A 10657-nucleotide genomic window follows, 5' to 3' on the forward strand; every position below is an offset into this window, starting at 1 on the left:
TAAATAAATGTTGACTGGCATTCATTGTTGTTATTTTTAAACAAAAAATTGATTTATGCTCAAATAATAAGTGCTAGTTTTAGATTTTATAGGTATTTATTAAGATGGGTCAACTTGTATTAAGATGGTATTCTCATTATGTTCAAATTTTGTTCTAAAATGAGTCATTTCCACTTATTACACTAGTTTTTTTGTCAATATTACAAAAAAAAAATACAATTAGGTACATAAAAACTCAAAAACAAACTATTTTTTTTCTATATCGAATCAAACTTTATTTTTTTCGGGCTGTATAACAGTTAATTGTAAATATTTCGATCTAACAGCTTTTTAGCCTATTTTTCTGTTTTTGAATGCTTGAGTGGAATGCTTTATTTATGGAGGGATGCATGTGGCTCCTGAGTCTCCGGTTGATCTATTATGTCAGAGAATGAAAACAAGAAGCTCTGTGAAAACTCTTTTTAAAATAAAATTTATAATAATTTTTGCACTTACTGTGGAAATGGCAAAGATTTTAAATGAATTTGAAATATAAAAATGGTGATGAGTTTTCCTCAAATGATGATTGACACTGAGAACTGGAAACAAAGATATGAAATTACCTAAATGCAGAACAGCAGCTATTCCTCAATGTACAGCATGTATACTGGAATAACTGAGATTCCTGTGACTCATTAAGGTTCAGTTCTGACACTTTACATCAGAAACCAGCAGAGGTTACAGGCCTACAGTGGCCCACAGGTCCCCTGATGTCATGAAAACTAATATATTTTAATGAGCTTGAGACCTGGAGGCAGATAATAATTTTCTTATGTGGGTCACAGGCTGAAAAGTTAAATAAGCTCCTATATAAAACGCATGGCATTTAATGATACACTCAGAGCCTACAGCTTCCACTCATCACCTCCTGGACAAGGAGGTGCTGGGTTGAGTTTTACAGACTCAGGGTCGCAGTCTGTAAAGAGGCCAGCTGAGATACGGTCAGTGATAAGTGTGGTCCATTTAAAGGCCCTCGGGTCGGACACTATCTCTAAGTCCTCAACTGCAGCCGGGCTCTTATCTGCCTTCCAACACATCCACAAAGAGGGTTAGAGCGCCTTTGCTCATCTCTTCTGCAGACTTCCAGGGTCTTTCTCACTCTGCTGCATAAAGCATGAAAAAAAATGAGATCAGGAAAGTCTTTGCTTCAGATCAGACTCAAGCAGTGAGGTTTACATTGAGCTTTGCGTGCTGTTTTCTTAATCAACTGCTGGTGTTTTTATGTTAGAAGTCTGGCTGTAAAGTCTGCAGAAAGGACGGTGAGGCATAATTTACTGTTTGAACACGTTCGCTCCAAAACAACCCTTTGATTTGCATTATTTTTGCATGATTTGTAAAGCAATTACAGCAAAAATCAACAGCGTATCTACAAGGGACGGCAAGTGCTTGGCTTTAACTTCATTTGTTTGTGCAGTTAAAAATCACAGCCGTGGAAGCAGCGAGGAGCACCAGCACACACACGATTGAGAAGCTGCAATGATGCACAAAAAGGGAACAAAAGCAAAACTGGATCAGGCTCCTATAATCGCAGGAACACCGAGCTCTACATCCGTCTGTAGCTTTTTCTGAAGAGTTTGAATCTGCAACAATTGTTTGGGCTTCATTCACATAAACCACTGAGTTTCATTCAGTCATTTCAGAAAAAGAACAACCAGAAAAAGGTGACAAAAACAAGGCAAAAACAAAGCAGAAACCAGAGCTTTTACAGAAACTGCAGTAATGTGGTTTTAATTTATCCTAAGTAATCAATAGATAGACAACAGCTGTGATGATTAAAACCACAAAACACATGTGGGAGACTAAAACAAACGAGACCAGCGACAAACTAAATCCAGAAACTTAAACATCTGTCAAATGAAGCAGAAAGCAGAACCGGAATGTCAAAGATCATCAGTTTGTGAAAGTTTTGTGAGAGAATAAAAAAACTCAATCTATTTGAAACCCATGAAAGCAAAAGAAAATCTAGAAATCGTCAAACAACTTAAAGACAAAACAACTGCAGACTGTAATGGAATTAATATGACGATGATAAAAAAGGTCATTGATTCCATTGTCGACCCGCTAACCTACATTTGCAATTTATCCTTTCAAACAGGAGCATTTCCACACAAAATCAAAATAGCTAAAGTAATTCCATTACACAAGTCAGGGACAATCATCAACGAACAAATTACAGGCCAGTGTCTTTACTCTGCTATGTCTCAAAAATACTCAAAAAAGTATTCCTCACAATGCTGAGAAACATAAACTAATGTCTGACGACTACTATGGCAAAAAATAAATCAACAACCATGGCAATTATGCAACTAACTGAAGAAATTATAAATGGCACAGATAATAAAGAGTTAACAGGAATGTTTATCGACCTGAAAAAGGATTTTGACACATAATATTTTATGAACAATAGTGACAACTGGCATTAAATTGGTTAAACAGTTACATTAAAAACAGACAGCAGTTCCTACAACTAGAAGAACCATCCCTGCTAAATTTAAGCAGTGGAGTACCACAAGGGTCAAAATTAGGTCCAAAACTGTTCATCCTGTATCTAAATGACATTCACATGTTATACTTGTCTGCTCATGTGCTGGGTGACTGGGTCACTGGCGCTTACTTAGCTACTGTTGGGCAAGGGGGGAGTACACAGATGGTTTGTCCTCCAAATCCTCCACATCGGTGACTGACCCTTCTCAGTGAACGGGGTCGCTGCAGTGGGATCTCCTGAGTCTGACTCTTTTGATCGGATGTGGGGGGTTCTGTGGTAGTGTTCTCCGTGAACTTGGGTTGGGGGGTCGCCGATGTGGACATGTCCCCAAAATATCGTTTCCCCACTTCAGGACAAAGCCAGGTCTCTACATTCTATCATTTTATCACTTTTTTATTTATTTATTTATTTTTTGATGTGTGTGGGTGTGTGTTTTTGCGGGGGGGGGGGGGGGGGGGGGGTTGTCGCACGGTTTGTCTTGTCATCTTGTTTTTAAATTTTATTGTATATTATGCACAGCACTTGTCACTGAGTGACATGTGTTGTTGAAAAAGTGCTATATAAATAAAGGTTGATTTGATTTGATTTGATTTGTTAGTCCATTTCAGGGCCACAGAGACACATAACCACACACACTAAGATACAACCTATGTGAAGCATTTTTTGACACATGGTACAGACTCATCCAGGATCTGAACCAGAACCTTTTCACTGTGAAGCGACACTGCAAACCGCTGTGTAGTCACGCGTATGTGTGAGCTTCTTTACCATTTAACAATTTTTCATGCATGTTGGACCGTAAGGTGGTTTGTGTGGAGACATGGATAAGAAGGGGAGGGTTTGAATTCTGAGACCCTATTTCTTTTGAAAAAAAAAGGGGGTTTAAAAACTACTTTCCACTGTTTTCATTGCGAGCTGGATGGCAGACACTTGGAGAAAGGCGGGGTTTGAAGACCAGTGCTTTTTGTGTGTGTGTTGAAGATCTCCAAACCAAAGACTGTTCCACACGGAAGAACCACATCCACCGCTTCCATTCCTGCACCGAGCAACAGAACATGCTCACAAATCTGCACCATTTGTACTTATTTTTTTCAAACTTTGCGCTGGTTTAATGATCACCTAAGCCACTGATGTGACATTAACAGATCTTTATGCGTGTGTGCGGTCTGCACAGCACTCAGCAGTTACTGCCTCTATCTCCCTGCAGCGTAATCTCTTGATTTGTGGGATTGACCCCTCTTAATTCAATGAAAGAGAATCGCTGTGACAGCAACACCGAATGGATTTTCAATGCACTGCACCTGCTTTAATAAGTTTAAAGATGGCCGCCTCCTTCCACACACACACAGACACACACACACACACACACAGTGAAGGAATGGGACAATCACAGGAGCCTTTGGCCTCGTCCAAACCAAATCAAGTCATCGGACGGAATCAGACGCCCGGACTCTCCTCCTCTCTGTGGGGGGTGCTCGTCTTTTAATTGTGTGCGATTCTGATCAATGTGATTTTGTTGAGGCTGCGACCCATCAGTCTGTTGCTGTAGTCTGAGGTCTGCCCTTAAGGGGGCGCTCAGAACGATCACAAGATCCTGCTACAGAAGGTAACTTTTAAAGGATTTTTTTCTTTTTACCTCGACTTGGTTACAAAAACGGTTTCAGCCGCCATTGATTTATTTTATTTATGGCATCTGAATGAGCCTCCTGGGGGGGCCGGTAAAGCTTCAGTCTCAACTGGCCTTAAGGGTGGATACGGGCCGTTTGCAGGTTCAAAATGGGCAAACCTGTACACGGCACACAGACACAAAACATGAAAGTCGCAGACCGCTCAGTGGAGCTTTTTTCTATGCGCGTGCTACAGGCAATAGGTTGTAGCCAACAGGGGAAGTAGGTGAAATGCAGGTGTGTCAAACAAATGTTTCCTTTTTTAAGTTCCCCCTAAACCTGGAAACAAGTGATGCATGCGCTCCTTGCATGAAACCTGATGTTAGAAATGACTAAATTAGACAATCAGTTTGTAATTTGTGTGGACATCACCTGTATCACCTGCACACCCCTTGTGTGCGATGTTTACGTGAAGTCAGCAAGGAACTCACACCTCATTTATGACTACAGTGTGCTGTAAGGAAACCACTTACCACACGCACAACAATGGTACATTCCAATTTCATGATGTTCCTTGAGATTCCCATGCGTGCCTCTAGGAAACTGGGAATCACACCCGCGCTCCCCTTAAGATGAAGTCGCTCCCCTCTATGACCCTCCACTGACCCAGACCACCAAAAACCTGCAGAACCTGTACAGGTCGACCCCTGTTTGGTTGCACGTGTCAAAGATGTAAGTTAGTGGGCTACGTTTGCCTCTCAGTCACTTGCATAGTTGGTAGTTTAAATTTGAGTTCCTTTCATTCATTCATTCATTCATTCATTCATTCATTCATTCATTCATTCATTCATTCATTCATTCATTCATCTTCTAATCAATTTGTTCCCTTTCGGGGTCATGGTGAGACATTTCTATTATTAATTTTTTTGACATGTTTTTCTTTTTTTCTTTATTTTTGCTCGACTATATGTTTTCTTTTTTTTTAAACAGTTTCATTCTCATCATAAAAAGGCAGAATTTTTGCATACATATAAGAATGCAAATGCAGTTTATGCATCTGTGTTTTTCCTCTTTTTTTTGTTTAAACATGTTAGCTCATCGCACACTTGCTTTCACGGTAAAATACCATATGCAAAATAAATTACCTTTATTTTGAAGTGAATCTTTTAAAATGTGTAAAAACAGCAGATTTTTTCTAAATGGCTCTAAATGTGGATAATGATGTAGCAAAAACCCAATTCCTGCTTTCTTTTCTTTTTTTCTGTTCAAGCCTCTTAGTGACTATAAAGGGGAGGATAAATATGTTAAATTAATATGTTAAATTAATATGTCATAAATTCTGTGGAAGCCTGAAAGGTTCAGACAGACCTGCATGCGCCCTCTGGTGTTGGACTGAGTGAAAACTCAGATAAGAAGGATCCCCAAACACACACACAAAACTTGATTTAAAGCGGTCTCTGTGTCAAAAAGCCATTTTTTCTTCTCTTCCCCTGTTCTTCTAAAAGTATTGCTGCTCGCTTTTAATCCTGTAAAAATCAGCGCAGGAATTTCTCCGCCCAATAAAGCAGATGGATGTCCGGCAGAGCTGCGTTTTTCCTGCAGCGCTGCATCACTCAGCCGTGAGCCGTCCTTCATTGTTACACTTTATTTGACACTTTATCCACAACATGCAGAGCGGCCGCTTGTGGTAAAAGTGTTTCGTAAAGTTTTCATCAACCTCCTCAGCTCCCTGTTATTCATCCAGAGCAATAACCTGAGTGGACTTGTTTCCATAAAGTTGAAACGTTTGATTGGTGACTGTGATGATTGATGACCACAAAGAGCAAAGACTCCATTACAACCAAGGACTTCTACGTTTTCATTCAGAAAATTATTTTAAGCCCTAAAGATTATTAAATTCTTTCCAGAACTATCAACTTTAACATTTGACCCCTTGAGTTTTTACAAACACTAACCACTACAGACTACAAGAACAATGTATTTCTACACACAATCTAATTTTTTGTTATTTTGATGGCAATAGCACAACATTTTATATCCTGGAGTTATAAAAATCACTATCCTTGTATTATTCAGGAGAATAAAACCTTTTTTGTGATTCCATTTGAGTGAGGGGCCTTATTTTTGAGTTGTTTTTTTTTACTTACTTAGCATTTTTGCTGATGTGTTTCTGGCAATTTAATACGACGTTAGATTTGTTACAATGGTATTGTCCGTGTGTAAAAAGGTTTTGTACTTGTAGAATAAAATTGTCCATCCATGAAATGTTTTTTAACTAAAATGAGAGATTTTTGCATCTGTAAAACTGTTCGTAACCGTAGAAATAAAATTCTTAACAAAAAAATCTACAAAAAGGAGACGAGACAAAATGGTGGAAGATACTATCATGATTTTCCGAAACTAACAATAATCAATGCTTTTTTTTAGTTGCAGTGTCTTAATTAAAGACACCAATAACCATATTTTGTGTATCTTCCACCATTTTTCTCCTTCGTGTAGAATAAAGAAATGTTTATATTTGTTTTTCGTTTTCACCTGGCATGGATTTCATAAATCTGATCGGCTGGTCTGAGCAGCGCACCGATTGGCTGACATTGAAATGCTGCTGATTGGTTGATCCATAGAGAAGGAATACTTGTGTGTTGGGTTTTGTCGTGGGAGATCAATGCACGTGCACGTGCGCATACGTACGTACGGCTGACGTTTCACAGACGGACAAAGAATGTTTCAGGATGGACAATTTTTTTCTACAGTTTTGAAATCCTCATACAGACATACAAATTTTGCTATATTTACAAAACAGACACACAAACCTCTCTTTACAAATGCAGAACCTTTTCACACATGGACAATACTGTTGCAACCAATCTAACTTCAAAATGTGGGTCCCAAATGAATCTTTGACTTGGCTGAACCTCACAGATTCGGTCATTTAAAGACATTCCACTCTTCTGCATCATTCAGGATGAATGGCTCTGTCTCCAAAAGGGCCTTTCTGGTGTCTGGAGGATCGATTATCACATCCAAACATTGGTTTTGATCAAACCAATAGAAGCCATTTTTACATCAGCATTCTCCGGGTAAGATCATTCTCAGGCTAATGTAGAATCAGATCAATTTTGAGGTTTGGCCAGAACACGTCAGTCGGTCAGGTTTAGAATCCAAGCAAGTCTTTAATTCATCTCTCAAGTTCAAAGATGTTCATGTGATGGAAATAAAGCTGACTTCCTTTAGCAAAAACTAGTCTGTTTAAGAGTACTGCAAGTGTACTTGGTCTATACTACAAGTGAGGCAGTATAGTTTACTTTTTATATACTTTCTACAATGTAAACCATTCGATACTTTAAACCTTTTAGACATTCGAGATATTTTACTGTTTGTGTTTATCTTTGTTCTACACCTTTCCAAGCTTTTCTAGAAATCAGCACATTAAGAGCTAAAATCTAAAAATAAGGAAATAATTATTAAAATGAGTAAAAATCTATTCACTTGACAATAGAATATGTGAATTAGGATTTACAAACCCTTAAATTCTACCGTAATCTTTGGTTTAATTTTAAATATGTTTCTTTAAAGTTCAAATAATGTTGAAACTTTTGGGGAAATAATTGTAATAAAAAATGTAGACATATGTTCTAAGAATAAGTCATTGCAATAATTATCCTTCAAGTCAAAATATTCTGTATTATGTTAGGGAGCCGACAAACTGCTACAAAAACTGGATTTTATAAAACTATGACTTAAAAGTCCTGAGTTTAAGATTTTAGGGGGATTTTCTTAAAATGGGCCATTTGTACTGTAATAATATTTTTATTTTTTTCTCATTTTGTTCTAAAATGAGTAAATTCCACTTTTGTCACTGTGGTCAAATTAAACTATAATAAGGTTCACAAGAACTAAAAAAATACAATCATTTCCCTAAAACTAACAAAACAATACATTATAGTAGCTTTTTTTGCTGCACACTCAGATTGTTGTACTATCTTCCAGTCATTTATTTCAAAATATTACTGTTCTTTTTCTATTTTTAGGCTGCCTCTTTTTGCTGTGTAAATATTGTAAACTTAAAATGTTTAAATTGAGTTTAAAAAACTATTCAGTTAGTATACTTCCTCTGCTAAATGGTCCATAGTAAACTTGCTATACTTGTGCTCAAGTATACTTACTAATATAATCTTCAAGTGAAACATTTTCTTTAACCCTTGTGCCATCCTATGACCCCACCCTTACATTGACGTGTTCTCCCTACCATGACAAAGGTGGATAAAGGTGGAAAGATTTCATGTAATCCATGGACACCAGTGAAGATCACAAATCATTGAAGAAAAAAGGTTCAGAGCACTGTCTAGTGGGTCTAGATGACCCAACTCCCAATGTTAAAGTGCCCAGGATAGCACAACGGATAAAAGACAAAGAAATCTGCCGATGGGGTATGAAAAATGGTCTTACCCAAAATAATCATTTCAGGAAAACATTTCAGTTACTCTGACGTGTTTTTGACATGACATGTTTAGCTAAAACAGGCTTGAAGCCCATCATTTGTGCAGATTTGAATGTTTTGCTGGCCTGTGGATCAGCGTTCCGCCCGCTCAACAGCCGGGTTTGCTTTGCTTCCCCACCCCGGACCTTCCCCTCCACCCTCCGCTCCGTCAGGCCGGAGCTGGGCTGCAGGTCTACAGATCTCTGCGGTTGAACGCTGCAAGAGCTCCTTCTCATTAATCCTGAAGAGAAAGACTGGATTCCTGAGCTCAGGCCTCTTAGTGCTGAGAGCAGCCGTTCCACCGGCGCATTGATTTCTCCGGCCTTAGCTGTCCCTCCCGGCCGGCCAGCTCAGCACAGCCCCCCCTAATCAACAGAATATCATAATACCATTCAGGATGAATGTTAACTAGACAGCAGCTTCCAGCCGCTCCACAGATAACTGTGGTCATTCTGGTTAACCAGCAGTTTTCTTACAGTCGTTTATAGTGAACTTGGAGGTACAATGACCCCCCCCCCCCCCCCCACACACACACACACACACACACAAAACCATACATTTACTGCAGGGCATCACATAGAGGACAATTAACTGCAGCTTCATTCCAACCTGGTCTTTGGCTGCACAAAGAGCCTCTGATGACCTAAAGAAACATTTATTTAAAAAAAAACACAGCTCTGTTTCTCTGGAAGATTTCCTTCACTTGAACAGAAACTGCAAACCTCTACAGAATCACTTGTGCAGCGTCAAGTAAAATAAGTTTACCGCAATGCTGGTGTTATAACCAATCGAATAACAAAGCAAAAAAACAGCATTATGTGTTTGGTCAGATTTGTGCTTTTTAAGCAAATTTAGTGAAAAATAAGTAAGAAAAACCATGACAACAAAACAGACCAGATGAGACTTCAATTAAAAAGAAAGAGAAGTCCATTTTAAATGAACAGGTAAATAAATACAGAAGAAGTAGGTCAAATGGCACTATTGTCTGTATATGAGAACTGGACTGAGTGACGTCACCCATAGACCATGACTGACTTCCATCTTCAACCAAATGAAGTCGATTCAGTCGCCATTTGGACGTCCCCATGTTTGAGCCAGACGACGTCAGTAAGCAGTGGTAAAAAAAGTGTAAAAAAAAGCAAAAATAAAAGAAAATTGCCTTGTAGGTCAGGAAGTTATCAAAATTTTGTGGATGAGACACACAAAAAGAAAGAAATGCATCAAATGACAAAAAAGCACATTCTAAACTGAAAGAAAGACTGTCAAAGAGAAAAATCTGTCATTTACCTTCTCATGAGACTAAGACTGATATTCAGGAAATTTTCATTTCTACTAAAAAATATGTTGATAAATGAATCTACAGCTCTGGACAGGAAACAGAAACATTTAACATGTTTTTGCCCTCACTATTATTCTCCTGTGATGTAAAACAGACGGCTCCATCTAGTGGTGACTTAGGAGAGGTGCAACACAGAAACTGAAATCACTAATGATGAGCAAGCTTCTCAAAAACAAGCAATTCTTTGTAACCCTTGTGCTATCCTAGGCACTTTAACATTGGGAGTTGGGTCATCTAGACCCACTAGACAGTGCTCTGAACCTTTTTTCTTCAATGATTTGTGATCTTCACTGGTGTCCATGGATTACATGAAATCTTTCCACCTTTATCCACCTTTGTCATGGTAGGGAGAACACGTCAATGTAAGGGTGGGGTCATAGGATAGCACAAGGGGTAAAATAATTTTGAACTCACATCTAAACAGAAAACAATCAGATGTTTCGTTTTTAATGCTTGTTATTTTTTATGACAAAGAACGTGTTTGATGTCTGTGACTATAAGTGTTTAGTCACATCTGCCCTCACAGGTTAATATGGGCTGTCTTAGTCCATTGGGGGCCAAACTTTTTCTGCGGATTAGAATATTTTCAAGCCCCCCCCCACACTGACACAAACATACAAATCCTTTGTTTCTAAACTCCACTGGACTTTACTTAACATTGTAAGTCATACAAAATGGCAACTTCTTCCTGAACAAAACTAAAAAAA

This window comes from Oryzias latipes, chromosome 7 (assembly GCF_002234675.1).
Source record: "Oryzias latipes chromosome 7, ASM223467v1".
Classification (NCBI taxonomy): domain Eukaryota; kingdom Metazoa; phylum Chordata; class Actinopteri; order Beloniformes; family Adrianichthyidae; genus Oryzias; species Oryzias latipes.